Genomic DNA, 27,018 nt, shown 5'->3' on the forward strand with positions numbered 1-27,018 from the left:
CTAGAACTTGTTTTCTTTTCATTTTTCCTTTGTTCCTTCTCAGAAAATTCTTCAGAGCTTTAATAGATCTCTCTTGTAATCAAATGTAAGAGAGTTATCCAAGTCACTCTTTTGATTTGCCATTTGTATATCCTTTTTAGTTATTAAGACATCAACCAGTTTCATTTGAGAGTCCAGTATAACATCTTTTTTGTAATTTATCATTCCTGTAATTTATTGTTTTTAAATCTATTTTCAGATTAGTCTCAGTCTTGTCTGATAAAACTTGTTCTTTCTGATAACATCTTTTAAACACAGTCTGTCTATAATGGTATTATATTTTTATTTATTTAGTATATGGCGAGACCACGATGCTAATGCAGAGTAGTAGTTTGACTGCCAATTTACTAGCTCTGTTGTAGGACATGCTCACCTGCTTCTCATGGTGCACCAAAGGAGATGAGCTGGCTTTGAACCAGAACTAAGACTGGCTATTCCTGCAGTATCATCTAAAGCAGGGTTTCCCAACCTGTGGCTGTGGTCTATTTGCAACCAGGCCAAGTGAGCAAATGAAGCTGTGTGTGCATATGCCTGCCCCTTGCACAAAACCCTCTCCTCTTCATCCCATTCCTCCTGGAGGCCATGAACCCGGAAAGGTTGGGCTATGCTGATCTAAAGCTCTCTCCCTCTCCAGAGCCACCTTGCAAATAGGCGTCACAACCAGGACGGTTCTGAGCCAGCAGGAACCTACCACCTGCATGAGTCCTTTTATAACTTTTAAAAATTAACATTCTAATCACATTTTTGCTGTTTATCTAAAATAAGGCTTTTTTCTGTCCTCATCTTAGAAGCTTAGCAGCTGGAACTTAGTGTGAATCCCTCAATTTAAAGATGAGCAGTTCCTGCAGTTTGCTTACAAGGAGCAGCTGTCTGGAGTACAAGTGGGCAATCTCACAATCTCTCCTTTATCAGGAAAGACTTGGCCAGCCAGAAATTGTCATCTGCCTGCTGATCTTTCCATAATGCCATCTCCACTTCCTTGAAGATGTCTAGTTTGCCATGAATCCTCTCTGAAAGTCTATTTTCTCCAATGGCCTTGAATGTGGAATGTGTCTTTTCATAGCAATCATGCACTAACTCAGTTTTAGAGAAGAGAAAATTGCTGCTCTGAGTCTGTCATCTGAGTTTCCGTTATAAAAATGAGATTGCTAAGTTACAGGGCTAAAATATTTTTTAAAAAAATACTCAAACATGCTAAATAGCTGCAGGAACTGTTAATAGAATTATTCCAGAACTCTTTTATGAATGAAAGGTCATTAATATACATTCTTCACCAAATTTTAGTTGCTTCATAACTGTAATTCAAACTAATACTTCACGAATAACTCAAAATAATATTTCAAGAGTGTAATGGAATGTTTGGATGACCTTGGGGGATCAAGGAAAGACATGCTGCCTATGAAACAATCCAAGGTTTAACAGTCAGAGGATGAAACTTTGGGAGATCTGCCCTAATTGATCAGTTAGCAGGGTTCCTTGAGGATCAGAGGCTATTCTTGAAATTCCTCTCTTTGGAAGAGAGTAGGAGATTTGCAAAATTGATGTCTGCCCCTCTGGGTAAATAGACAGGAAACCCGACTAGATGATCCAGATCTGCTTTATTGTAAGGCTACATTAACAGAGTCTTGGAAGTTACAAGCTTTCTGCCACCACTGTTAACCATCTGATTGGTTGCATTTTGAATCTGACTGGACAAAGAATCTATTGCCTCAGAAAGTATAACTCCCATGATTCTGAGCATGGCACTGTCAATGTAAGACTAGCATGGGAGAACATCTGACTTGAATATCCTTTTTTCCCTTCTAGTTATTTAATAGAAAAAAGAACATACTATACCAGCCAAGTCAAAATTCTTCAAATAGTAGACAGATTCTCCATAATAATCTGTTCAGTTAATTATAAATAAAGCAAAAGTTGGAGTGAAAGGAAAGTAGAGGCTGATATTGAAGATATGGAAATGGCATTAGTAACTGATTAAATTCACATAAATGCTCTAAACCATTTTAACTATGGTTTGTTGGTTAAGAAAAAAAGGCTAAGTTCATATATATTGAACCATAGGCCATAGTTTACAAAGCACAATGACTGATGTGACAAGTCACACTAAACTCTATGTGATTTATTAGTTTTTGCTTAATATGATCCACAGCTTCATGAGCTTAGCAAACTGTGGTTTATTTAATAAATCAAAATTAAGGAAATCACTTTGCAAAGTAACATTTGTAGTTTATTATGACATAGGAACCAAACCCCAGGCTTGGGAGAATGCGTGAGTTGTTTATATTAGCCTTCTTGCCACATATTCTGAGGTTGTATTTAAAATGGTACGTGTATATGCTGGGATGAAGAAATAGCTGTGGTTTCTTTCTCTTTTTTGAATCCAAAAATTTCAGTGTCACTTTTAAGCTGCTCCGGTTTGCTGAAATGAAGAACTCATAGCTCTGGTATACACACAGGAAAAAGGTTTGTGGCCCCCTAGAAAGAATTATATCATGTGCCAGACCCAAGTGACACGGTCTACTTTTTATGTCAGGAACCCTCACCGTGCTTAAATATCATAAATCTGAGGGCGAGCAGAAAAGATTAATGGTCAGTTCTGCCAATATGCTGCTGTTAGACTTCTATGCACCGAAAAGTGCTTACAGGAGCAGTAGAATAACGTCACAAAAGATTGCTTCTTTTTTTTCTGGCCCTTATCTTCTACTATTGTTCAGACTTCTACAAGCCAAATCTCATAGCCCTATAAACTGCCCCTATCCCACAGCATATACCCTTTTTAAAAATAAGTTGTCATGTATCTTTTTTCATCCTTTTGCAAATTTAAATAACATTTAAAATAACATTGGCATTTCTCGTATGGAATTTTTATTAGTTTCTAGACTTCTCAATGGGAAATTGGATTGGATGGTCACAGCTATCTTTTAGCATTCTTTAACTAATTTTTCCATTTAACCTTTTTTAAAAAAAATCACGGTGCTGGGCAATTTTTCACTGACTTGTGCTGAAGTTTACCGAGTATTTACTATGTACATACTGATGTATAATTTATGAATTCAATAATATTAAAGTCATTGACACTGATTAATATTCCTTGCTGATTTTAATATATCTTTTTCCAATACGGTGCCCTCCGATGATGGGTCTGTGGGGTTCTGAGACTATGCGTTTGCAGCTCCCATCATCTCAGCCAGCATAGTCCAAGAGTCTAAAGATGGCAGATGTTTTAGTCAAACACATCTGGCGAATACAAAAATGGAGAAGGATGGATGTGTTGGCTGGTGCTTGTCCTTCCAGAAAAATAATTGTAGTTTGTGCAGCATGTAATAATATACAAGGCCCATTTGCTAAACATATTGTCTGCTTATATACACATGCAGAGGAGGTGGTGGAGAGAGACAGAGAGAAGCAGATGGTTTCACAGTGCAATCTACTAGGTGAACATGTGGAAGAACTGTTGAAAAGATAGGATGGGCTGTAGCTTCAAATGGCAAGAGAATAAATGCAAGGAGAGAACAACTAGCAAGTAGGAAATGTTTAAATATTTCCATGTCTGCTCATTCTCCCCTACAAATTATTATTTTTATCAGTGTTTTCAGTCAGTCCATTTTCCTGTGATATATATCCTGCTCCAATAGAATACAGTATACATCCCACTAAATTCAGTAATTAGAAATAATAAAAAATATATATCTGGAGAAGAACTAGATATAGTAGACCTCTACATATACCTTGGCCAACAGATCTTAATGGGCAGGCAATACAATAAAAGAAATTGAACGGCGTGTTAAATGTGGTAATTTTCAAGAACAACCTCTCCCTATGCCCAAAGAGAAAAGCTTTCGATCAGTGTGTGCTACCTGCTCTAACATATACTGGTGAAACATGAATACTAACCTCACATTTGATAGAAAAGCTACGAGTAGTGCAAAGAGCCATGGAAAGATGCATGCTCAGCATTGCAAGACAAGATAGAAAGATCTGCACATGGATTAGAGAACAAACGAAAGTATACGGTATCATCAAGAGAGTAAAAGAACTGAAATGGAAATGGGCTAGTCACAAAGCAAGAAGAACTGATGGCAGGTGGACCAAGGCAGTCGTAGAATGGATCCTACTTAATAAAAAGTGTCCATGAAAGAGACCTACAACCAGATGGATCGACAATATCAGCAAGTATTGTGGGCCCAATTGGCAAAAGAAAGCTCAGGACCCTATTGGTTGGAAACATGCAGAAGAGCCCTTCATCCTGCAGTAGACAGACAATGGCTAGAATGAATGAATGAATGAATGAATGCATCCCACTAAACTGAGCAATTTGCTCAACTCAAGCAGTAACAATAATTAAAAAGAAAAGAAGACAAACCATAAACAATACTACCAACAAAAAGAATTAGAACAAACACATAATTAGCACTACTAAAAATAACAAACTTACTATTAAGGATCAAGAGTTTATCTAAGTAGTAAGTTTGAAAAAAATGGTCAAGAAACAGGATGTTCTAGGGTTTCTGAACTTTCAGAGTCTTCAGAGCAGTAAGTTTCTGAAACTTACTGCTCTGAAGACCTCTTCTGGCTTTTAAAGATTATAGAGGACCCAAAAGAGCTAACAAGTTAGAGTTTGTTACCTCCTGGACAATGAACTGTGGTCAGCCCAGGGGTGAAAAGGGAGTTTTACCTATGTGGGTTTTTGTGGAAAAACCTCAGAGCTAACTCTTCTTCTGCTGTGCCTAAATGGATCTTTCAATAAAGTTTTACTCTTGGTAATTCCTACATGCCAAGATTTTCTTTTTTTTTTTTTTTTTGGAGGTGCCAAACGGGACAGTTGACAAATTCTTATTATGGCAAGAGAAGGGGGAAGCAGATCTAGTAACTAGGGGTTTTCCACCTCATCCTACTTCTCTTTCAGACAGAACTGCTTTTCTGCTCCCTTGCCGAGGTAGCAAGAACTAGAAATGTGGACGTTGCACTGTATTCCAGCTTATTTTTCTGCCAGTTCACAAACAGGAGAAAAAAAACATGCAGCACTACTATCTGGAAGGGCTCTAAGATGGATGCCCTCCTCTTGAAGGCTTTAAAACCTAGAAAGAGAAAATGAGAAAGAGTTGGTTTTGCCAGCATTCAGACACAGGGAACAATAGAGGGAGAATGGGAAAAGTAGGTACTCTCCTGCAGCAGTCAAGGCACTGTGAGAAGGACCCCACCTCCAGTTTGCCTGTCCCCTGCAACTGTCCTGCTTCCTTATCACACGGTCATCAGAAACAAGATGTTTAGAGGAGAACCACATCAATAATAATTACCAAAGCAGCTGTTCTTTGTACTGCTCCTCCCACTTTATGACTGCTGTTCAGGAAAGCATGGAAGGCATTCTTATTTCAGGAAGACCAGTCATGCACAGTTCTTTCATTAACCCATCCTTGCTCTTCATCTGTATCATCATGCAGACATTCCAGGGCTCAGTCTTAGCTGAGCAAGAGGCAAGAGTGCTGCTTCAGATATGGGACAACTGAGTACACAACTCTGCTGATCTGGGTGATTGTTTCTCCCACAGGATCTGCTCCAGCTCCAGTTGTGAGGGGGACCTTGGCAAAATATTTTCTATTGATGAAAAGAATTTCCCCATATAATAGACACCCCCTGCCCAAGCTGGCACAGATGGATACATGAAGGTTCACCTAATTTCAACAAAGACTGGAGGTGAACTGAGTTTTTTTCCTCTCTTAAGTAAACTTGCTCAGTGAAAGCCAATCTTTGAAGGAGAGAGATTTCTTTCTGGCACTCATATACGAATGCCTTTCTAGGCCCTGGCCTGTTTTGACAGTTGTGGTAGAGTAGGAAATATTTGTCTCCTCCAGCAAACCGGGTTTATTGGAAAGATTTCCACCAGGGTTCTTTCTTAAATTCTATACGTTCCCAACCATTAACCTCAATCTCAGTATCAGAGCACAGCTCATTTCCCGCATCCTACCCACCAATTCATACAGCTGTGGTTTTTTTTAAATAATGGCATCATCTGCAGAAATCCATAGGCTACTGCTCATTTTGTAACAAAGTTGCATGTTTATTTCTGCAAAAAACATCAGCGCAAACAGATCTGGATTGCAAAAATCTAGACAGGTAGAAAGCAGTTTAGGAATCTTTTTAAGGGTATGTGTGCTATTTTGTGGCCATACAAATGTTTGCAACCTTAACATGTCATGACAGTTTTCCTCCCATCCCTCTCTCCCATCTTCCCATCCCTAATCAATTAGCAACTTTATATGGCACACACATCATTTCTAAATTGAGTTTTAAATTTCATTTCCTTTTTGGCTTTCAGTTCACACATTTTTTTCAAAATCATACTGGAATGATTACTCCCTCAGTGGCTGGATAGATATGTTTCCTTTGATGCCTTTGGCATAACTTCCTAGAACCATACTCTGTCGACACTGAGTACATCTACAGTAAAGTTACCCAGGAAGGTAACTTTAAAGTTAAACCAGTCCTCCACTCCCTGAAGATTAGAGAGAGGGAAGATCACACCCATAGACCCAGCCTCCCTACCTTGCTGATCCATGTGAAACCTATCCTCTATGTCTAATAAAACAGAACTACTGCTCTGTTCCATTTTAAGATAGATTGCTTTGAGAAGGCAGGATATGGAAGGAAATGCATGGGACAGACTTTGAAAGACATTTCCCAAATCTCTTGTACCCTCAAAAGGAGTTTGGAGGGAGAGATTTAAAAAAGATAAGAATAGGCATTAGGTAAAGGGCCCATATATATCAAGGAGAGGCATTTAAGCAACTCCTTGATGCATGTGGACCCTATATTGTTCTTGTGTTATTGTACCTATTGCTGAGTTCTTGAGTCTGATTTCAGTACAACTTTTCCAACTAGGCTTGAGCCATGAGCACTGTGAGTGACTGACTGACTGATTTAGAAGTCAAATTTATAAAAGTTACTATCAGTAACTTTTCCATCTGGCTCTTTTGGGATTGTTTCCCAAAGGTTAAAATGTACCTGGCATCAAAACAATAGATGAGGGATGCTGGTATGTGTGTGATGTGGGATAAATGTATTTGGTTATTATGTGTATGCAGAGTTCACAACTTTCAAATCAACACAGGGATAGGAATGCACTTGCAAGCTAAAATGCCCATTAGTCACAATTTTGCAACATATTATAAAATGAAAATGTATGCCAGTGTTCAGCAGAAAGATAACACTGAATGCATACAAAGATTATGGAACTTGTAGACACCTACCAGATACGTGCTCACAAAAATACTTCTTTTTGTCCCTAGAGATGTTGGAAGATCATGACTGTAGAGCTTCCTGGCTGCTGGAAGAGAATTTATGAGGATAGTATAAGATTGGACATTTTGTCTTCGTGTAAGAAAAAGTCTTGGGGCTTCTATGATATCCCTCCAAGGACCACAAAACTCTCAGCCCAAACCACCTCACAGGGTTATTGTTGTGGGGAAAAGAGGAGGAGGAAGATGTGTTGGATATGTTTGTTGCCTTGAGTTATTTATAAAGCAATAAAGGCACGATACAGATAAATAAAAGTAAGGTGAAAAAGGTAAGGTTCTTGGTGAAAAAAGTAAGGTTCTACATTTAGGCAAGAAAAACCGAATGCACAAGTACAGCATAGGTGGCACCATACTCAATAGTAGTAACTGTGAGAGGGATCTCGGAGTCCTAGTGAACAATCACTTAAATATGAGCCAGCAGTGTGCTGCAGCTGCCAAAAAGGCCAACACAGTGCTGGACTGCATTAACAGAGGGATAGAATCAAGATCACATGAAGTATTAATTCCACTTTACAATGCCTTGGTAAGGCCACACTTGGAATACTATATCCAGTTTTGGTCACCACGATGTAAAAAAGATGTTGAGACTCTAGAAAGAGTACAGAGAACAGCAACAAAGATGATTAGGGGACTGAAGGCTAAAACATATAAGGAACGGTTGCTGGAATTGGGTATGTCTAGTTTAATGAAAAGAAGGACATGATAGCTGTGTTCCAATATCTCAGGGGCTGCCACAAAGAAGAGGGAGTCAAGCTATTTTCCAAAGTGCCTGAAGGCAGGACAAGAAGCAACGGATGGAAACTAATCAAGGAGAGAAACAACCTAGAACTAAGGAGAAACTTCCTGACAGAACAATTAACCAGTGGAACAACCTGTCTCCAGAAGCGGTGAATGCTCCAACACTGGAAGTTTTTAAGAAGAAACTCGGCAGCCATTTGTCCGAAATGATATAGAGTTACTGCCTGGGCAAGGGGTTGGACTTGATGACCTCCAAGGTCCCTTCCAACTTTATTATTATTATTATTATTATTATTATTATTATTATTATTAGTAGTAGTAGTAGTAGTAATAGTAATAATAATAATAATAAACCGAAATCTCTCCAATTATGTCACTGCATCTTAAAACATCACTAGTAATCATAATGAGAGCAGCTGCAGGAATTTTGCCAAAGCACAAGCACCAGCCCCATTCCACATGGTTCAGTTGGAACAGAAGATCTGGATCAGCTTAACTTCAACATATATTAAACAACCTTTTGATTTGTAAATCCCTTGCTTTTAATCTGCTATATTGAAAACACCCGATCCATACTCTCTGCTCTAGTGATAAAGGTGTACCCTTGTTTTTGAGAACTTAAAGAGCTTTCCCTTTGGGCCATAACACTTGATAAAGAAATGAATCTTTGTAATTAATAATTCTATGGGCTGAGATTTTGTTTAATAATCCTTGTGTCAGTGATAGATCTAGAAAGCGAAGTTGTGTTTATATGCAAGTGTGCTTACAGCAGGAAGAAGTGGGGAGAAGAGTAATTTGATTGAGGCTAGAGGCTTTGGCAGGCATGCATTACAAAGCAGCTCTTTAGCAATGGCTGGGGGAAGAAAAATCTACCCGCATGACAAATTGTTCCCTCCACTCTTTCTCCTCCCCCCATTCTTCCCCCACAAATGTGCTATCTGATTAGGCAGCAGCAAGCCAATCAGAGGGCATGATTGGGGAAATATTTCCTCCTTGACATTCAAGAGAACAATTCCTTACCAGAGGAAAATTACATTAAAAAAATAAATGGAAAAGCATCAATCAGCTAGGAAAATATATTCAGTTTTTGGCTCTCTGGAGAGAAAGCAATTTTTTTTAGAAAACTTAAATAGGACTAAAGGGCCTGGCTTGATCTGAGGGCTGTTTTTTTTTTATGGATAACACTGCAGCAGTTGTGATTGCTCCCCTCTTTCTCTAGGGAATATCACTCCATATTCAGTGAAACTTTGAATATTCATCCACTGAATATGTACCTAGAGATGTGAGCATGGATAAACATCATCCATAACCAAAATTTGCAAACCTATAATGAAAAAAAAATGGGGAAATTATTTTTATTTTTCCTGTTTTTTCAACAAAGAAAGTTTGGACCTACATGTTTGAGGAATAGTTTGAGGTCTAAGAGCTGCTTTTCAGAGCAAATCAAAATAAGTATCAATAAATATTCTTTGGCATTGAATCTATGAATAAAGGTGATAGCTTTGGACTATGGTAGTTCTTTAGAAATGTATACAAAGTTCAAAGCAGTTAGACAAAAAATATTACCAGCATTATTAATGAATGTTGACCAGTTATAAAAGTCCTCAAAAAGGGCCATTAAAATAATTGACAGTCCTACCAATTTGATTGTTAACTTTTCACCTTTCTAGTGAGAGGTGGGGAATGTCCACTAAAACTTAACCACGATTTGTAAGTAGGCCAGGGAAGATAAAACATACTGTGAAAATATCTTGCATTTAATTTCTTTCAGGGCCACTTCCAACACAGATCAAAGTTTAATTGTGTCAAAACTTTGTAACGCTCAGCAGGGCTCAGAAATTTCTTGGGGTGCCTTTCAATACAGGTATGACTGTTTGAAGTTACAACAGCCCTGGAAAAAGTTAGTTATGACCGTTTTTCGACTTATGACCATTGCAGGATCCCCATGGTCATGGGATCAACATTCAGATGCTTGGCAACTGACTCATATTTATGACGGTTGCAGTGTTTCAGAGTCATGTGATCTTTTGCCTCCTCCTGACAAGCAAAGTCAAAGGGGAAGCCAGATTCTTTAGCAACCATGTTACTAATTTAACAACTGTGGCAAGAAAGGTCACAAGTTGAGGCAAAATTCACTTAATTGTCTCACTTAGTAACAGAAATGTTGGGCGTAAGTCGAGGACTACTTGCATATAAAAACAAATGGGAATGTCAGAATCAACAAACTGTGCTGCATGAAGTGAACAACAGAATGTTACCTGTAAAACATAATACCAAAAGGACATCTAAGGTACAGGAATGCACTGGCTACACAGATCCTTGACTCTTGTCTCTTCCAGCTCTCCATTCTTGAACAAAACAGAGCAAATCGGTCTGTGTCATTTTAGCAGCCTGTGGCTTCTCTAGTGAGGCCAATACAAGGGAAGGGATAGGATCAGACCAAAATATCATTTGAGGGGGAGGATCCTTGACAAGGAAAGCAAGAAATATTATCTGAGTGCCAAGGCAACCTAAGCCTTGGACACTGTCTTTTACACAAATCCATCTGATTTTTGCCAATCCTTAATACCCTGTAAACATCACAGAGCATTTGCTAGATTAAACACCTTTCCTTCAGCAGACACTGATGGGAAACATACCGTTCCAGGAAAGGCTTTGCCATTGTGACTCCTGGGCCAGACAGAATATGCAGCGTATCAGTTGCACTGTAATTTTTACTCAAACTTGCACAATGTATTAATGCAGCCCCTTCTCTCCCAAGAGAGAGATAATCACTGGTACGTCTCTTCCCTCCTTAACAGATCCTAAGTTCTCTATTGCCAATAATGTAGCCAAATTTTGCCTTGCTGCTATGAGGCTGAGACCTCAAGTATTACCTATTTAAATTGCATTTGACACCTTCAACACTGGTGTCTGTAAGTATACTGTTTTCGTAGAGCATTTTGGTCCATTTGACTTGTTTTTTCAGGGTTCAAGAATCCTGAATCCTGGTACCACTTTGAAATCAAGGTGCAGTAGTAGGTGCTAGAGCCAATACACAGGCTGAGATGGCCTCCAGGATCTCTGGAACTTGACAAGCCAAGATTTTGTGAAGCAAATCCTAGAAACTCCAGTGTAGCAACAACTTTGGCAAAGATCATGGTGCTAGTAACAGCACAATGGAGATGGGGCACATATGCTGATGTTTGGGACAATGCAGCTGATCTGAGAAAATGGTAGGATTGTCAATAGCAGAAGCAACAGTAATGAAAACATAAACGTGAAGGATACCTGGTAATCACTCAGTTTTGGACACAGACTGAGAATTTTGAGGGTCAAGTTAAGGGAGTGGTTGAGTATTGGTCTGGCCCTGCAACTGTCTCCAAAAGCCATCTCAGTCTATATACTCCATGTTAGCCTCCATAGGGAAGGAGGAACTGGCTATATTGGCTGTTTTTCAAGAGTATGCCAGGGCTGTCACACTCCTTTGATGGCTCTTGCACTATTACGACCAAGGAGTCTTGATTCAGATGGACTTCTCAGATTCAGCATTGGGTTGACAGACAAAGAGAGTTGCCATTCATGTCCAGGATTCGGTTGGAAAGACAACAGTGGCGTTTCTGGTGCCATTCTCAATAGAGTTGGGAGCTTGATCTGTTGCTAATGAAGTAAGGGCAAGCTGGGATCAAAGGTAGTAGATGAGGGCAGTGAATGAGAACATGAAATACTGAGGGGCGGAGGGCAAGGGGCTGCTGAGTGCTACATTGTTAGACAGAAGTAGCCCGGGCATACTGGCATCCTGGCCAAGGAATTATTTGGGTATAAGATGGCACCCGATGATCTGTAGAGGGGATGTCAGGAGATAAAGAAGGTGGCAGGATTTTCATTGCAATGATCAGAAATAAATATGGGGAAGGCTGGGGGCAGTCCATTCCCAGAAGAGACAGATCTGTTGTTTGAAATTAATCCAGCCTTCTAACTTCCAGCACTCATCCCCAGGGCCCTGATTTTGGGATCTTTAGTAGCACTGGGCTACTTAATGCCAGGTTGATCTGTGCTAAAGCTTCCCTCAGTTAAATCTGACTCTGGATCAAAGTGCTGCCATGACATGCATGACCAAGATCTGGCCCAGCCTGGAGGTGGGAGGCAGCCCACTCAGAGATGTACAGGTAGTCTTCATCTTATCACCACCAATTGGGACTGAAATTTCCATTATAAGTCACTTGGTTTGTAGGTCAAGTCAGATTCAATTTTATGACCATTTTTATGGTGGCTGTTAAGCAAATCACCATAGTTATTAAATGAATTCAGAGTCATTGAGCAAACACTGTGGTCATAAATGCAAATCTGTTTTTCCAAATGAATGCTTTTTCTTTTCCCTTTTATCCTACACTTTTTCCTCTTTCCCTTCTCCTCCCCCTTTCCCCCCCATTATTCTAATTGTTCTTTGATAAACTAATAAAAAGATTGTAACTGGGTGCCTTTTTTTACCAAAAACTGGCAAAAAATGGTTGCAAACTTTGATCATGTGACTACAGGACACTGCAACTGGTTGTAAATGTAAGCCAGTTGCCAAGCATCCAAATTGCAATCATGTAAACATGAGAATAATGTCATGGTCATAAGTGTTAGGACCAGATTTTTCAGAACCATCATAACTTTGAACAATCATTAAATGAATAGTTATAAGTTGAGGACTACCTGGGATGGAGTGATTCAACATCCTGGTTCTTCTTGTTGTCTCTGGGGCATTAAATATTATCAATTACAGTATCCTTCTGGACTGACTTTGAGGATTGTTAACCGGAGTCATGGTGTTGTGGTGGTTCTTTTCTTTTCTTTCTTTTCTTTTCTTTTCTTTTCTTTTTTTTCTCTTTTCTTTTTGCTGCCCTGGTTACCAATAGGCTTCTAGATGAAATTCAAGGTGTTAGTTGTCATCTACAAAGCCTCTAGCAAAGTTGACATGCATCAGATCATGATATATTGCAATTACCCCCCCCCCCAGAACAACATTCCCTCACCTCATCCCATATTTGTACAATCCTGAAATTGTTGACCTTTAAGAAAAGCACCTAAGCACCTCATTCTTTCTATAGGGATTGGGCTAGGATTTTAGGGGTACCCACTATTAGGTTGTTATTAAATTGTTTTGTTTTCCCTCCTGCAATTTAGTTATTGGAATTCTATTTTAATAGTTCCGTTATGTTAATCTTTCTCTGCTCCCCAGTCTCGTGTGAGTAGGCAGCCGTAAAAGTTGACATTACACATGGATATTCTTATATGCCTGTTATTTTGAGAGGCGCAGATCAGGCCAAGTAACAGGATTTTGCAAAAATCACATCCTTTAATCACCCCCATTCTTTAATTAAGAGCAGAGCTTGTACAAATGTTTCCAACTCTTGTTCATGATTTAATTACTTTTTAGTATATTTAATTGAACGAATATTTCAAACTATATCAGTGATTAGCTCCCCAGAATCTGTAGCTAAAATAAGAAAACTTTAAAGCATGGAAAATTTTTAAATCTTGGGAGATTGACACCACAATTATCAGTGATGCAGCACCATTTAAATGAAGTGCTCATCACAAATTCCATTTGGCAAGGAGGGCATAAATACAACAATGCTTTCTAGAGTGTCAAACAATCTTTAAGCCAAGGATTAACCAGGGCTGGCTTTTTATGACATCTACCAGAACACCCTTGTGCATGCTGATTCTAGCAGCAGTGGAACAGACAGACTTTCTTTTTACTTATTATCTGTTGGATCGCTTTTGTAGGAAGGTCATAAGACTAACTGATGTTACCTGCTTTCCCATCAGAGTGGGGAAACCAAAGTAAACATACAATAGGCACAACTTTTGTTCTATGAAAATAGCCCATTTCTTGAGAACCATAATACAAAAGAACCGTAATAATAATAAAAAAAACCAATTATGTTAGGAACTATACCAGAACTCTGACCATTGTTGACAATACATGAATATCTAATTGTCTGAGGTGATCGCTGCTGGACTACTACATAACCTTAAAAATGAGCAATGAATGTAGGGAAGCTCATGGCCTCAGACAAGTAATAGCCAGTGCATTGAGACGGGGTGCAATTACCTGTCCTGTTACTTACATGCCATGCCAACCTGATAACTGCATTTGCTGTTGTGATATATGTGAAAGAGACCCCAATTTTAAGTTTATGAAATGTTTCTTCTTGCAACTGAACCTTGCCTGGGTAAAACGTTCTGTCTTGTTTCTGCTTTATCTTGCCTGTCCTCTTATTAGGATTGCTCAGTGGTATTGAATGTGTCTTGCTGGCTCCAGACACCTTTCTATAAAACAGTCTGCCTATTTCTTTATGGATTACAATATATAGTCAGTTTGTAGCACAGCTAAATAGATGGAAAATGGTACAAGAATAATATTTGTAGGACAAGAACCTCTATGTCAAGGGAAAACAAGAGGAAACCTCTAAGTCAAGAGGAAACAATGTATATTTGTGTGAGACAGTGTGTATAGTTATTTGTGAGATTGATGAAAATACTTGCTCATGATGTATTTGTACAAATGACATGACTGATGTAAATTACATAATTGGTGCCATTTGCAGAATGACCCCATAACATGGATGACATTTTTTTTAGTTTCTACCAGATGTTTTTGCTTATGTGACTTTGGAGATTCAGAAAGAGAATGCTTAACAAAGCCAATGTTGTCAAAGTTCACATGTTGTCTTACTCCTATACAAATGACAAACAGTCGTGATGGTGAGTCTCCTTGAAATATTCCTCTCTTGATATTAACCTCTCCCAGCCTATTACCATTGATTAGCAACTAGGTCTTCCATTATGCCATCAATCTTTGCACGAAACCTTTGATGTTTTTATGATTCCTGTTATTTCTGGATACTTGATTATCCAGTCATGTGGCAGGGAGTCAAATGTCTTCTGGTAGTCAATCCAAGCTACATTCAAGTTAGTCTTCCTTCTCTTACAGTTTTCCAAAATCATCTAGTCAGTTTGGCTCTGATTTTTTCTCTATTGTTGGGGCAATTTTCTTTCTGCTCAGGTGGAAAGGGCTTGTCTGCAACTAGATGCTATTGAAATGTGTCAGCTACCACGTCAGTAAGCAATCTGAAAGTTATTGGTAAGCAGGTAATTGGCCTGCAGTTGTCTGGTGCTGCTTTTTTGTTGGATCTTCCATTAGCAGATAGGGAATTAAGAGATTCCTGGATGGAGAAAGTTGTCTAAAAATAATATGGTAATACCATGTTCAAAGTACCTCAATTACATAAAAACCAGCTTGCCATGTCAGAAGAAATCTATCACACGTAGTAGTAGAATGGATTTAAGATGTCCTTGTTGACATCTCTTAGCTTATTTAATGATTATTGTATTGCATTCTTTATGACTATGTTTGTACTACAGTAACAATTGCCTATTTTTATTAGATATATTCTTGCATTGTAGACTGCTTAGAGCTGTTTCTAACTGAGGTGGCAAATGATTATTCCATTACACTGATCAGTGGTTTTTTTTTCCATAATGTGGAACTTGACTTACAATTGTGTGGCATGGAACAAGTAACATTTTATGGCAAGGAAGAGCTAATTTAACAAAAGAGAAGGTAGCGTTGGCAGATTCCTGCTCAGGCCCTATCCAAGGCTAAAATGGAAGCTTGCATGCAACAAAGTGCTACATTTTCTCTGCCCTGACCACAGATGGCATGAATCACTTCACTCTGCAGCCCACTGACCCAAACAGTCTCTTCAGCTGAGCGGCACTGTTGCAGTTCATGAAATGAAATATGTAAATGAAGCTGCATAAACTCTTTCTTTCTTTTTTCTTCAAAGCACCTTAGCACATTATTCAGAACCTCATCATTGTAATCTGGAGAATAAATAATCTGCTGAATGAAAGGTGCCATTTCAGGGCTATAAAAACAGGAATTCATTATATTCCCTTTTCCTAATGGGACACTGTAAGCTGTGGGGTGTGATTTTTTTTTTCTTTTGAAGCAGCTGGAGCATTAGTAGCTCTGCTGCCCCATAATTCACTGTAAATTGTAGGAATTCAGCCTTCGTCTGTGTCATTACCGGAAGATGGAGTATTGGTGCTGCTTGGAATTAAGTTTGTATTCATATTGCTGATTTCTTTTGTTTCTAATATTTTCTCCCCCTATAGAAATTGTTACTATTATAGAACAATTCATGAAGTTGACTATTCCACCTTTTATATACAGAATGTATCTTGGAAGTAATGGCAAAATGTAAATTTTCTCCTCCTATGACTTAATCCAACGTTTAAACAACAGGATGGATAAAAGATGCACCATACATATTAATGGAAACGGTGAGTTAAACGGTGTTTTGTTTCCTATGAGCACAGCCCCTGCACCGACCTTTTCTTTTTCCCCTCTGGTTTGCTCAGTCCTCCATTCAGCCCCAATTTCTGATTCAAGTGTTGATCTGACCTCCCTTCCTCTTCCTCCTCTTCTTCCTCCCTTTCTGTTTCATGCTCTGTGACTGATAAAAACTGTCCCAGTAAATCAAGAAGAACAATACCCTCTCCCTCAATCCATATATTAGAAACCCAAAGCTCAGCATGTCTGGTCATCGAGATAAATCCCCAAGTTATTGTCAAGGCTGAACATTGAGTTATGGTCAGCAACGCTATTGCTCTATTAAACCTTGCAGTCTCTTCTCTCTTCTGCACACGCTCTGTAGCTTGCGCTGTCATTCAAGGCAGATAAATTACAAAAGATGATTTTCAAAAGCCTGCCAATTCCTTTCTGTAGCTTGTCTATCCTTTATCACCAGTTTTGGAACCTTTCACTCTCTCTTTCTTTCTTTCTTTCTTTCTTTCTTCCTTTCTTTCCTTCCTTCCTTTTCTTTTCCTAGGTAAGCTATATATTTTGTTAAATGTCAAGAAGTTTTGGATTACTTGAAATGCTGATCCTAGACTCAGGCTTGTTTAATGAGATTAGAAACTGACCATTGATTCTTTCTTGAAGATCTGGGAAAGGATTTTCATCCAACAACTACAAAAGCCTTCCCTTATTTACTTCAGAGTTTCCAATTCTTAAGACAATCTCCTCCTTCTCTTCTCTAACAAGTTATATGCATAGGTATCCAAAGGAATGAAGTGGATGAAGAGAGGACATGAAGATTCAGGAAACATTTTTGTCCCGTCCCAAACCTCAGCCTAGACCTGTTACCGATTCCTTTCTTTCAACCATATACATAGTGTATACCACTGTTTTGTGTGTGATGTGTGGGACACAGTAAAATGGATTACAAGGCAGTTTCTAGATTAGAGATCTTAGCTTGCATAGAACAATGTGAACTTGGTTGAGATAAAACTAATATTTGATTGCTCCTGTAGCATTCTAGCCAAATTATTGCAACATTTACCAGTGTTGTCCTCACTATTAATGGGGGATGATGGGTATGGAATGGGCATAGATAAGTGGCAATGTAATCATTTCATTTCACAAACAACACGATCTGTTTTTCTTTCTTTCATTAATTCATGCTGTTTACCATTTTGTCTTCTTAGAGTCCAAGTCATAATCTTCCAAATGCCATGGTTTCCAACAGAGGGACTCAGAATTGTGACTTCTTCTCACCATTGTGGCTTTGGTCAATCCAAGTTTTCACATAAGACTTAGTGAGAGATAGAAAGAGAATGATGCCATAAATCTGAGTGAAGGTAATCTGATCTTACCTTGTGAGTACATGCAGGGAAATGAAGATGTAGGTTTAATTATGAATAAAAGGACTAAACTGTATTTCAGAACCATGAATTGATGCTGTTGAGGTTATTATGGGTGTGTATGAATGTAGGTATTCATAGAATGATGATAGTGGCATGTCACATTTCGGGGAATGGTGACAATGAAAAAAAAACAGATATGAGGTTGTGAGGAAATTGTGCAATGTTATGAATGAATGTGACCCAAGGGAAGGGGGAAGCTGCCCTGCTACATGACATGAATGGATTGGTAGCAATGAGATGAAAAAGCACACAAAAAGTGATTGAGTCATTCAAAGATGCAAGAATAAATGATAATGATGACTTTGTTCTGAGTATCTGGTGAATGTATTTCTATATTATCTTTATTTATTACATCTTTGATTGTTATTGGCTTAGGGAAGTGATATAGAAATGTATCAAGTAAAGAAAGAAAGAAGGAAGGAAGGAATTGAGTCAGTAAAATTAATGCAAGTTTGAAAGAGCTACACCTTTTTTCAGGCTCTTTCAAAAGACCATTGTGATGAATAGCCGTGATCTGCTTACAAAAGAATTGAATATGTATTCTAGACAATTTTTGAAGCATGCAGAACTCTAATAAAAATAGATTAAAGAAAGCTAACTATGTGCAATTAATTTGCAACTAAGCTCTCTGGTAAATGCCTTGTTTTACCAATATAATGATTATTCTTAAATCCAACAGCACATACTGTACATACTAAAGAAAGCAAAACTCATATGTAAGATGTACCTCCTCACAGGCATTAAAAATACTGATCAGGCAGATGATGCCAGAACAGAACCAAGCTTTAGGTTCCATGAATGCTCTTCCAGGGGAGAAAATGTTTTCCTGGCTGTACAAGACAAATGGATTTATCTAGGCAAATTGGACAATGAGTTAGAAAAGGAAAGGAATAGGAAATTTAAGATCAGAAATTATGTCTTTCTAATACTTGTGAATCCAATATATTCATGGATTTCACTAGAAGACTGATTTGACTGCTCCTCCTTATTCTTTCTGGCATCATCTCCATTCAATCTACTGGAATACTTAACTGGTGTCCATAATTCAAGGGCTGTTATAAAATTGAAAGAAGTTGATTTGTAGCTATTTGTTTGATTCACATCTAATAAAAATCAGGTCCACTGAGAAGGGAGGGCACACTTGCTTGGGTGGAACTGTTCCCTACACATCTATATTCACGAAGGATTCAGAATGGGTCATTTTCCTCATCAAACTTTGGGCTGCCCAATGTAGAGATTCATTGCAATAGGCATAGGCAGTTCTCAGAGAGCAGCGCTTTTGAATCTAATTGATAGTTATAAGAACATTTCTAATTTATTTTCTGGAGAAATGAATATACCTCATGCAATCCTTCGGAATTCTTCTTCGGAGTAGTTTTCACAATAGTCCCATCTCCCTCCGATGTGCAAGTTCTCCATCCCTGTTCATCACTAGAAAAGAAAGTGTTTGGAGAGATGGTTCTAATTAGCTAAATTGTCTAATTGATGTCCACAGAAATATGCTACCTCTGACCTGGATTAGTTCGCCCAAGTTAACACAATTCCTTCTGTTATTATCCAAAAACAGTAGAACATACTCATCCTATAGGTATTTGGAAGACTGCCAGGTGCCTCCACTAGGTGGCAGACGAGCATGGTATTAATGCGGCTCTGGTATTTTGTTGTTTGGTTTTTCTTTTGTTTATTTTGTTATCTCATTTTACTGCTTTGTGGTGATGGTTGTGAATGTTTTAAGTTACATGGACACTTTTTAGTTTTGCCTGATGGAAACAAGGGAGCAATGCCCAGTGTGCATTCCTTGGGTACAAACTTGCTATGTCATCTATTCCTGTTTGTGTTGTATTAGCTCATTTAATTTTGAACTTTGAGATAAACAACATACAAGGCTCCTAGGGATAAGAAATAGACATCTGAACAATTGCTCTTCCAGGTGCAACAGTTCAAAAGAAGGTGGCATTTCTTCTGATGCAACAAATATATGTCTGCATTTGCTCTGAACACAGGACAGTCCCCGTGAAACAGTCGCAGAAACTTCGTCAAGTTCTGCCAAAGGCCACACTCCACTTGTTCCAAAAAGATGACTTTTACCCAGCCTTTCCCAGCCTGTGACCTCCAGACACGCCCAATGATTCCTAGGACTTCTTCTCTATAAGGAAAGATCAATTTCCTGTTGGATTTTAATTTGTATAATCCTTCATTTAGTGTTTCTGTTTTGGAATTAGGGGCACAAGGAGAGAGCACTATATTGTGGGAGGATGCCACTGCACCTTGTAACAGGCAAAAAGTTCATGAACTATGGAAATGAACAATAGACAGTGCAGTTACTTCTGCCTCCACTGAGAGGTTCTGTTCATGACTGTCAACGGCCTGACTAGATCAGTCCAAGCTGGCAGCACGCAATACAGATCCAGTTCTAAATGGTCCACTTTTCTTGAAATCCCACAGTGATGACGACGATGATGATAAAAAAAATTAGTAAACTTGTAGCAAGATTCTGAGTGGCTCACAACAGTCATACAATTATTACAACCAAATCAACGAAACATAAAAGACAAAGATAAGTGTGACGAAGAGAGGGGTCACACTGTCCCTCACCAAAGGCCAGGGTGAAGAATCAGGTCTTTACAGCTCTTCTAAAGCGCCTCAGAGTGAGGGGGAGGGTCATCTGGGGAACTTCATTCCAGAGGGCAGGTGGTGCTATAGATAAGATGCACTTCCAATGTCCCAATAGATGACATGTTTTAATTGAAGGAACTCTGCAGAACTTGACCTATCAGGCAGAGGTTGTGGGAGATAGGCAGTTCTTCAAATAACCAGGCCCTACGCCATGTAAAATCTGCTAAAATCAGCTGTGGAAAGAAACTTAAGAAACATTGGTCCTGGCGAGAAAGGCCCTTGAGCGCTTCTCTGAAGTGACCTGAGATATTGTATTGCCTGAGGCTTCAAAGTCTTTCCAAGAAATGTTAAGAAGATAGTAACTAAAGCTACTCAACTTAGATTAACACTTCATACAATCCTGTAAGTGTCTCTCTTCTACTCAGAACTATAAAAATGGCCCATCCTTTCATGCCATCTCAATCAGGTTCCTGAGGAGAGCATTTCATTATTATTTTTTTAATGATGAGGCTGTCTCCGGCTCTGCTTCAGACAGCAATTTGTCTTTTACTGTGATAGGTGTCTCCCTATGTTCCTAGAAGTCCTGTTCCTCTGTGATGAAACACAGTAGCCCTGTTTCTTGTTGATTTATACAGATGTCTAGCCTATCCTTCAAGACAACGCATTTCCAAGGCAGTTTGCAAAAGCAACATAGGCATCTTCTTCCCTTCAAGGCTCACAGAGACATATGCACATCTTCCACAGATCATTTGAGCATCACAGCCTGCCTGTACGCATGACATCCTAATTTCATTAGATTTTCATTTCCAGTCTAATTCTGTCACACTGCTATGCACCACTGCCATAGATTAGTCACTTTGCCAAAACACCACTCCACTAATGAGTTAATCCAAATGCCCAAATGGCCCAGATCAGATTGAAAGCAAGACAGGCAGAAAAGGGGTGTGTACACATGAGAGACCATCTTTGGACTCAGGTTGTTTTTTTAAAATCTCTGTTAAATTAGCAGGGAGATGAAAAACAGTGGAGGAAAAAAAAGGGATTTCTTTGTTTTGTACTAGGAATGGGGTTTTTTATTTTTTTTTTAAAAAAAGAGACAGTATCCTGTTCGTTGGGCTTATATAGATCTTTCCTTATACTCACAAATATTCTGTGGTAGGGATCACCAATAGAAAGAAGCACTGCAGACAATCATTTCATTGTGTAATAAGCATGCCATTATTACAAACGTGAATCTCTTTTACCCAAGTGTGGTAGGGAAATAGCAACAATCATCCGTCATAGATTGATGCTGCAAAATACTATCTTTTTCCCCTTAGCAAATGATATTCGTGGAACACCTATTTAAAATCATCCCTTTGCTTTGCTTTGTTTGTTTTACTCTGCTTTACTAGATTTTGGACACTTTTTAAAGTTTCCTGTATAGCTCCAGTGAAAATGATATTTACTTAGACTATTTATATATATATATTGAGCTGCAGGTGATTATTAACATTAAGTAGCCAACTGGATTTTGGCCCCACCTACCCTTAAAAATGTCTTTTTAATGGTAATTTGATAAATGATGAAGGATAACATAAATGATAACAAAAAATGCAAATAAGAATATCTCCTGATTATTCATATATAGGGAAGTTAAATGAAATTAACTAATACAACCGCAGTATCTGCTCTTATTAAGAAAGGGGGTGGGATCTGTCTTTATCACAACTATGTAATTTAGAATGGTGTTATGCAATTTGCATTTAAAAAATAGTTTGTTCAATATAACACACTGGATAAATTGAAAGTGGAGATAGAACTGGATGGGTAAATGGAATCTCAGTGTAGGAGGTTAGTTCTCATATGGTCAGACATCAGTTCTGGCCATTAGCAGGACAAGGAGATGGATGGAAATTAGGCCACCTTGCAGCCTGCTGCTTAGCTCAGATGGGAGAAAGAAGTACAAGAATTTGAACTTTCATTTTATTATCAAAGAGCTTGTACTTGCTACATAGCAGTCACTGAATCTGAATTCTTTCATAATGGATTCTTAGCTTTTCCACAAAAGACTACTTTCCTGAACCTCCTGGATTCTTGTGTGCTTGATTAATCAGTCTAGCCTGTCAGGAGAAGCCTGACACTATGGTATATGATTGAAAGCTATCTCATTAATGAAGGTAAATACACATGTCCCAGAATAATGTTGCAAGGTTAGGCTGAGTTGGTCCCTGGGACCAAAGATTTATTCTTCCATGTTTTCAGGCTCATACTGAAGCCCATCATCAGGGAACACTACCACCCCATACCCCTCTCTGGAATATGTACACTGTGCTGTTCTATGCATTGTATTTATATGGTTCCTGGTTGTGTTTTTAGTTGTTAATTAGGGTGTTGATGGCTGGCTACTAAGTCATTAATAGTTGTTGCCTTGTGCTGCTGCACCCTCAGCTCCTAAGTACCTGATAGGCAGGAGGTAAATCAACACTCCTATTGACTGACAAAGGGCTTGGTTCTCAGGTTTCAATCATTTCTTTGGCTATTTTTGTCTCTGCTAGGTCAACAATCGTAGTAGCTGCAAAACTGAATGCATGTCCTTGTTCACTGCAATGTGAGTCTACCAATGAGTTCTGGTCTCCTTATCTAACTGCTCACTCGTGTTCTTGCAATCTGGTGGTTAGCTTCCTTCCCATCTGTCCTCATTCCAGGTCCAGCCTCCTTCTCTCAGGTTCAGAACTGCCAAGCCAGTTTTCTTTCCAGTCCGCTGCTAGTGCTATTAAATGCCAGGTCAGTCTCCATCCTAAGTCCATTACAGTTGTAGGGATCAACCTCATGCATGTTACTGAGACATGGATGGGCAGGCCTGGGGGACTTGAAGTTTTACTTGAGACTCTGGTTCAACATCAGTCTAAATCAGGGGTGTCAAACCTCTGGCCCATGGGCCGGTTGCATCATACAGAGGCCACGCCCACCCCAGCTCTGACAATGCAAAAAAGTTGCAATACATTGCGACATATCACGTGACATGGCGAATTTGACACCCGGGTCTAGATGGAAGAGCAAGTGATAGAGACATGGCTGTTATAATTCAGGCTATAGTAGTATGACTAAATCTATTATTCTGGGATTGATTTATTTGGTGATAAACCTCATAGACCTAACTCAGCTAATGCAAAAAAACTTTATACAGTAAATGGAGGCAGCCACAATAGAATATATGCTCTCATGAGCATGCACTACTTAAAACCATCACTTATTCTAGGTATAAAATTCTAGGTTTCTTCATCTTATCTTTTGGAGCTAGGATTGAATTATGAAATGCTGTGTGCAAAATTCAAGTTTGATTCCTGAATGCACATTAAGAGCAATACATGATAAATTAAAGCATGTGTAAAAATGAATGGAATGTTTAGTGAATTATTCAAGACTCAGCATAGAAAGACAAGAATGTGTTATGTTCCTTTGATTGTTTAATGTATGAATAGATATATTTATAAGGAAGACTTGTGCAGACGTTATGTTGCTATGTTGCTTAAAGATATGAATGTGCATTTACTGTAGCAGTTGAATGTACAGTTGTATGGAAATGAATGCCATGCTGTCAGCTGAGAACCCAAATATTTTAAAATAAATGTTAGACTATATGATGCTACTAGAAGCATAATATTTACATTTGACAGGGCAAAAAAAATGAATAATGGTAAAGTAAGCATATCCTATACAAAATTAGAGAAGTAAATGAGAAATCTTAAGACTTGCAAGCAGTGGTAAAAATAGCAATAGCATGAAGACTTATATACTACTTCATAGTGCTTTACAATCCTCTCTAAGCGGTTTACAGAGTCAGCATATTTCCCCCAACAATTTGGGTCCTTATTTGACCAACCTCGGAAGGATAGAAGGCTGAGTCAATCTTGAGCCAGTCAGGATGGAATTCCTCTCTCTCACACACACTAACACACATAACTGTGGTTTAGTGGGTTTAATATTCCCCTGCAACACTCTTCACCCAAAACCCAGAACTGTCCCAATTAAGTCCAACTACAAGCAGATCAACATTAGTCCACAAAGCAATGGCCAATGAGTCCACAAGGCACTTGAAAGTTTCCCAATCAAAATATACCCATCAGGCAAAATTAAATCCACAATATGAGAGGGTTCACAAAGCAAGAAAAGTCCAGAGTTCACAAAGCATGATCCAAGTCAAAGCATGATGACAATCCAAAACAAGGCAGGAATCACAATGACCAGCAAACACACAGCTAGGAAATGAACACATTGTTCCCAGCATCACTTCCCTCTCTCTCTCTGCTTGCTAAATAGCCAGCTTCTGCAACCCATCAAGAAGGGTGAGGCTTTCTCCTCACAAGTAATTTGGCTGACCTTCTCTGCTCCTGCCTTTTCTCTGACCTATGAAAGAGGTAAGTAATGCACAGAACCAAAAGCAATATAAGTACTGGAAGCAAGTACAAAAGGATATGGAAAGCTATAGTAGAAGGCACTGACTTATATTAGATTTACTTTTCCTTTCTTTTATCTTATTTGCTGCCCTTAATTCCTATTGTTTATTATTACTTCTTTTCTGCACTGTGCACAATGTTGCTTATCCTAAAAGAGAACATTGATATATATTCTTTTTTTTTCAGTAGGCTGATATACCAAAATTTTGGTCCTAAAATACATTAGATAAGCTCTTTAAGATCATCAAATCAGAATAGGCCATTTAGATCATCATATCTAATCCTTTGATCAATGCAGTAGGATCATTTTAACTTTAATTTCTGCCTTCTAGAGCATTATTGTTCCATCCAATTTTTCTATTGAGTGCAAAATTTTATGAACCTTCCTTCCTTCTCTTCAGCCTAGACATTAATGAAAATACTTAAGCAAGCTAAGACAAAACCCTTTGATACCCACAGGTACCTTTCTTCAGTTTAGTGCAGAACGATTAATGATATGGTTCTAAGTAAGCTGTGGATTCACCAACCTGTGTGGCTTTCAGTTCATATTTAAGCAACTAACCCCATTAGAATGCATGGAGTACTTTGGCAGAAGCTTTGCTGAAGCCAAGGCAATAATGTCTAGCACATTCCCATAACACAATGTATTAAGAGTTACCTACTTACACAAGGAAATTAGCTTAGCCCGAGAAGCCATGTTCTTGAGAAATCCATCCTGACTTCTAGCAATCTTTGCATTACTTACTGATCAATTGTTTTATAATCTGCTCAAAACTTATCAAGAATTGAAGTCTGACTTATTTGTTCCCAATTCCCTGGGTCCTTCTTTCTTTTTCCCATTCTTTTTTGAAGATAAATGCAACTTTTCTTCTTCTAGTCATTTCCAGGATTTCACAAGGATAATTGACAGAAGTTCAGATAGATCATCTGCAAGTATAGTACTCTAGGATCCAATCTATATGTGTTGGTGACTGGAACTCATTCTAGGTCAATAGCTATTCCCTGACAAGATTGAGTTGCAATCCAATAACATCAGGAGGGGCAGAGGTTGTTCACGCCATTGTAGAAAAAAAGGGTACTTTGCTTTTATGTACACCATTTTTTTTCCTCACAAAATGGAAGGTGCCTTCCTCTTTTCTCTTACACAGGAGGATCTATCTCTTTTAAGATGACATTTGCCACTTTTTATAATTACTTCATATTACATATAATTTTTTTTTTTTTTTTTTTTATTGAAATTTTTCAAAAGTTTTACAAATAAAAATCCACCCCCCCCTCCCCAACCACCCCACCCCCCCCCCGACTTCCCAGAACTGAATATAGGATTATTTAACAAATATTTTAAAAATAACATTTGCAATTTATAAAATAATTAATAATAATAATAAAAATCACAGTAATAATATATATAGAAATAATATACATAACATAAACTTTAAAATGAATAATATATACTAAAAAAGAAAAAAAATAAAAAATAAAAAGAGAAGAGAGAGAGAGAAAGAAGAAAGAAGAAAGTAGACGAAAAATAAAGCATATATATATATAAAAAAAAAAATATATGAATAATAATACATTAAAAATGTATATATATAAAAAAGAAAAAGAAGAAAGAAAGAAAGAAAAAACAATCATTACAAATTATAAAAAGGCTAAATAATATTTTTCCATATCCAAATTATGTTGTATAAAATTTATCCATTTTTCCCATACCGCAAAAAATTTTTCTTGAGATTGCTCCTTTAAGAAAGCCGAAATCTTTGCCATTTCTGCCAAATACGAAACTTTATGAAACCATTCTTGTAAAGTAGGCAAAGATTCCTTCTTCCAATATTGTCCTATTAACAACCTAGCGGCTGTAATCAAATTTAACATCAATATAACCTCCTTAGCATCACAGTCAATAACAATACCTAGTAAAAATAATTGCGGAGTAAATTTTACCCTTCTTTTAAAAATTCTTTGAATATTCCACCATATCTTAATCCAAAAAGCTTTTATATGCTTACACGTCCACCAAATATGGTAATAGGTAGCATCCAAATATCCACATCTCCAGCATTTCGGCTGTAGATTAGGGTACATAATGGACATTTTCTTTGGGTCAAGGTGCCATCTATAAAACATCTTATAAAAATTCTCTC

At 38.2% G+C, this 27,018-nt stretch overlaps 1 long non-coding RNA gene across 8 annotated transcripts in view; it reads right to left on the reverse strand.

The window, feature by feature from the left end:
- LOC120313251 overlaps positions 1-19,256 on the reverse strand; it is a 32,372-nt gene extending 13,116 nt beyond the window's left edge. The window contains exons 1-6 of one of the 8 annotated variants that reach the window (XR_005558093.1): positions 19,160-19,256; positions 17,585-17,707; positions 12,753-12,959; positions 10,331-10,420; positions 7,287-7,363; positions 1,871-1,923 (exon numbers count right to left, since the gene is read on the reverse strand). This is a non-coding gene — a long non-coding RNA (uncharacterized LOC120313251). Of the gene's footprint in view, positions 1-1,539; positions 1,924-4,641; positions 5,118-7,286; positions 7,364-10,330; positions 10,421-12,752; positions 12,960-17,584; positions 17,708-19,159 lie in introns of those variants that run through there. The other 7 variants (XR_005558098.1, XR_005558092.1, XR_005558102.1 and 4 more) reach the window with 7 other exon arrangements.
- Positions 19,257-27,018: the final 7,762 nt, after the last annotated feature.

The sequence above is a fragment of the Crotalus tigris genome, unplaced genomic scaffold (genome assembly GCF_016545835.1).
Source record: "Crotalus tigris isolate CLP2741 ecotype Arizona unplaced genomic scaffold, ASM1654583v1 scf7180000017568.13789103, whole genome shotgun sequence".
In the NCBI taxonomy this organism is placed as follows: Eukaryota; Metazoa; Chordata; class Lepidosauria; order Squamata; family Viperidae; genus Crotalus; species Crotalus tigris.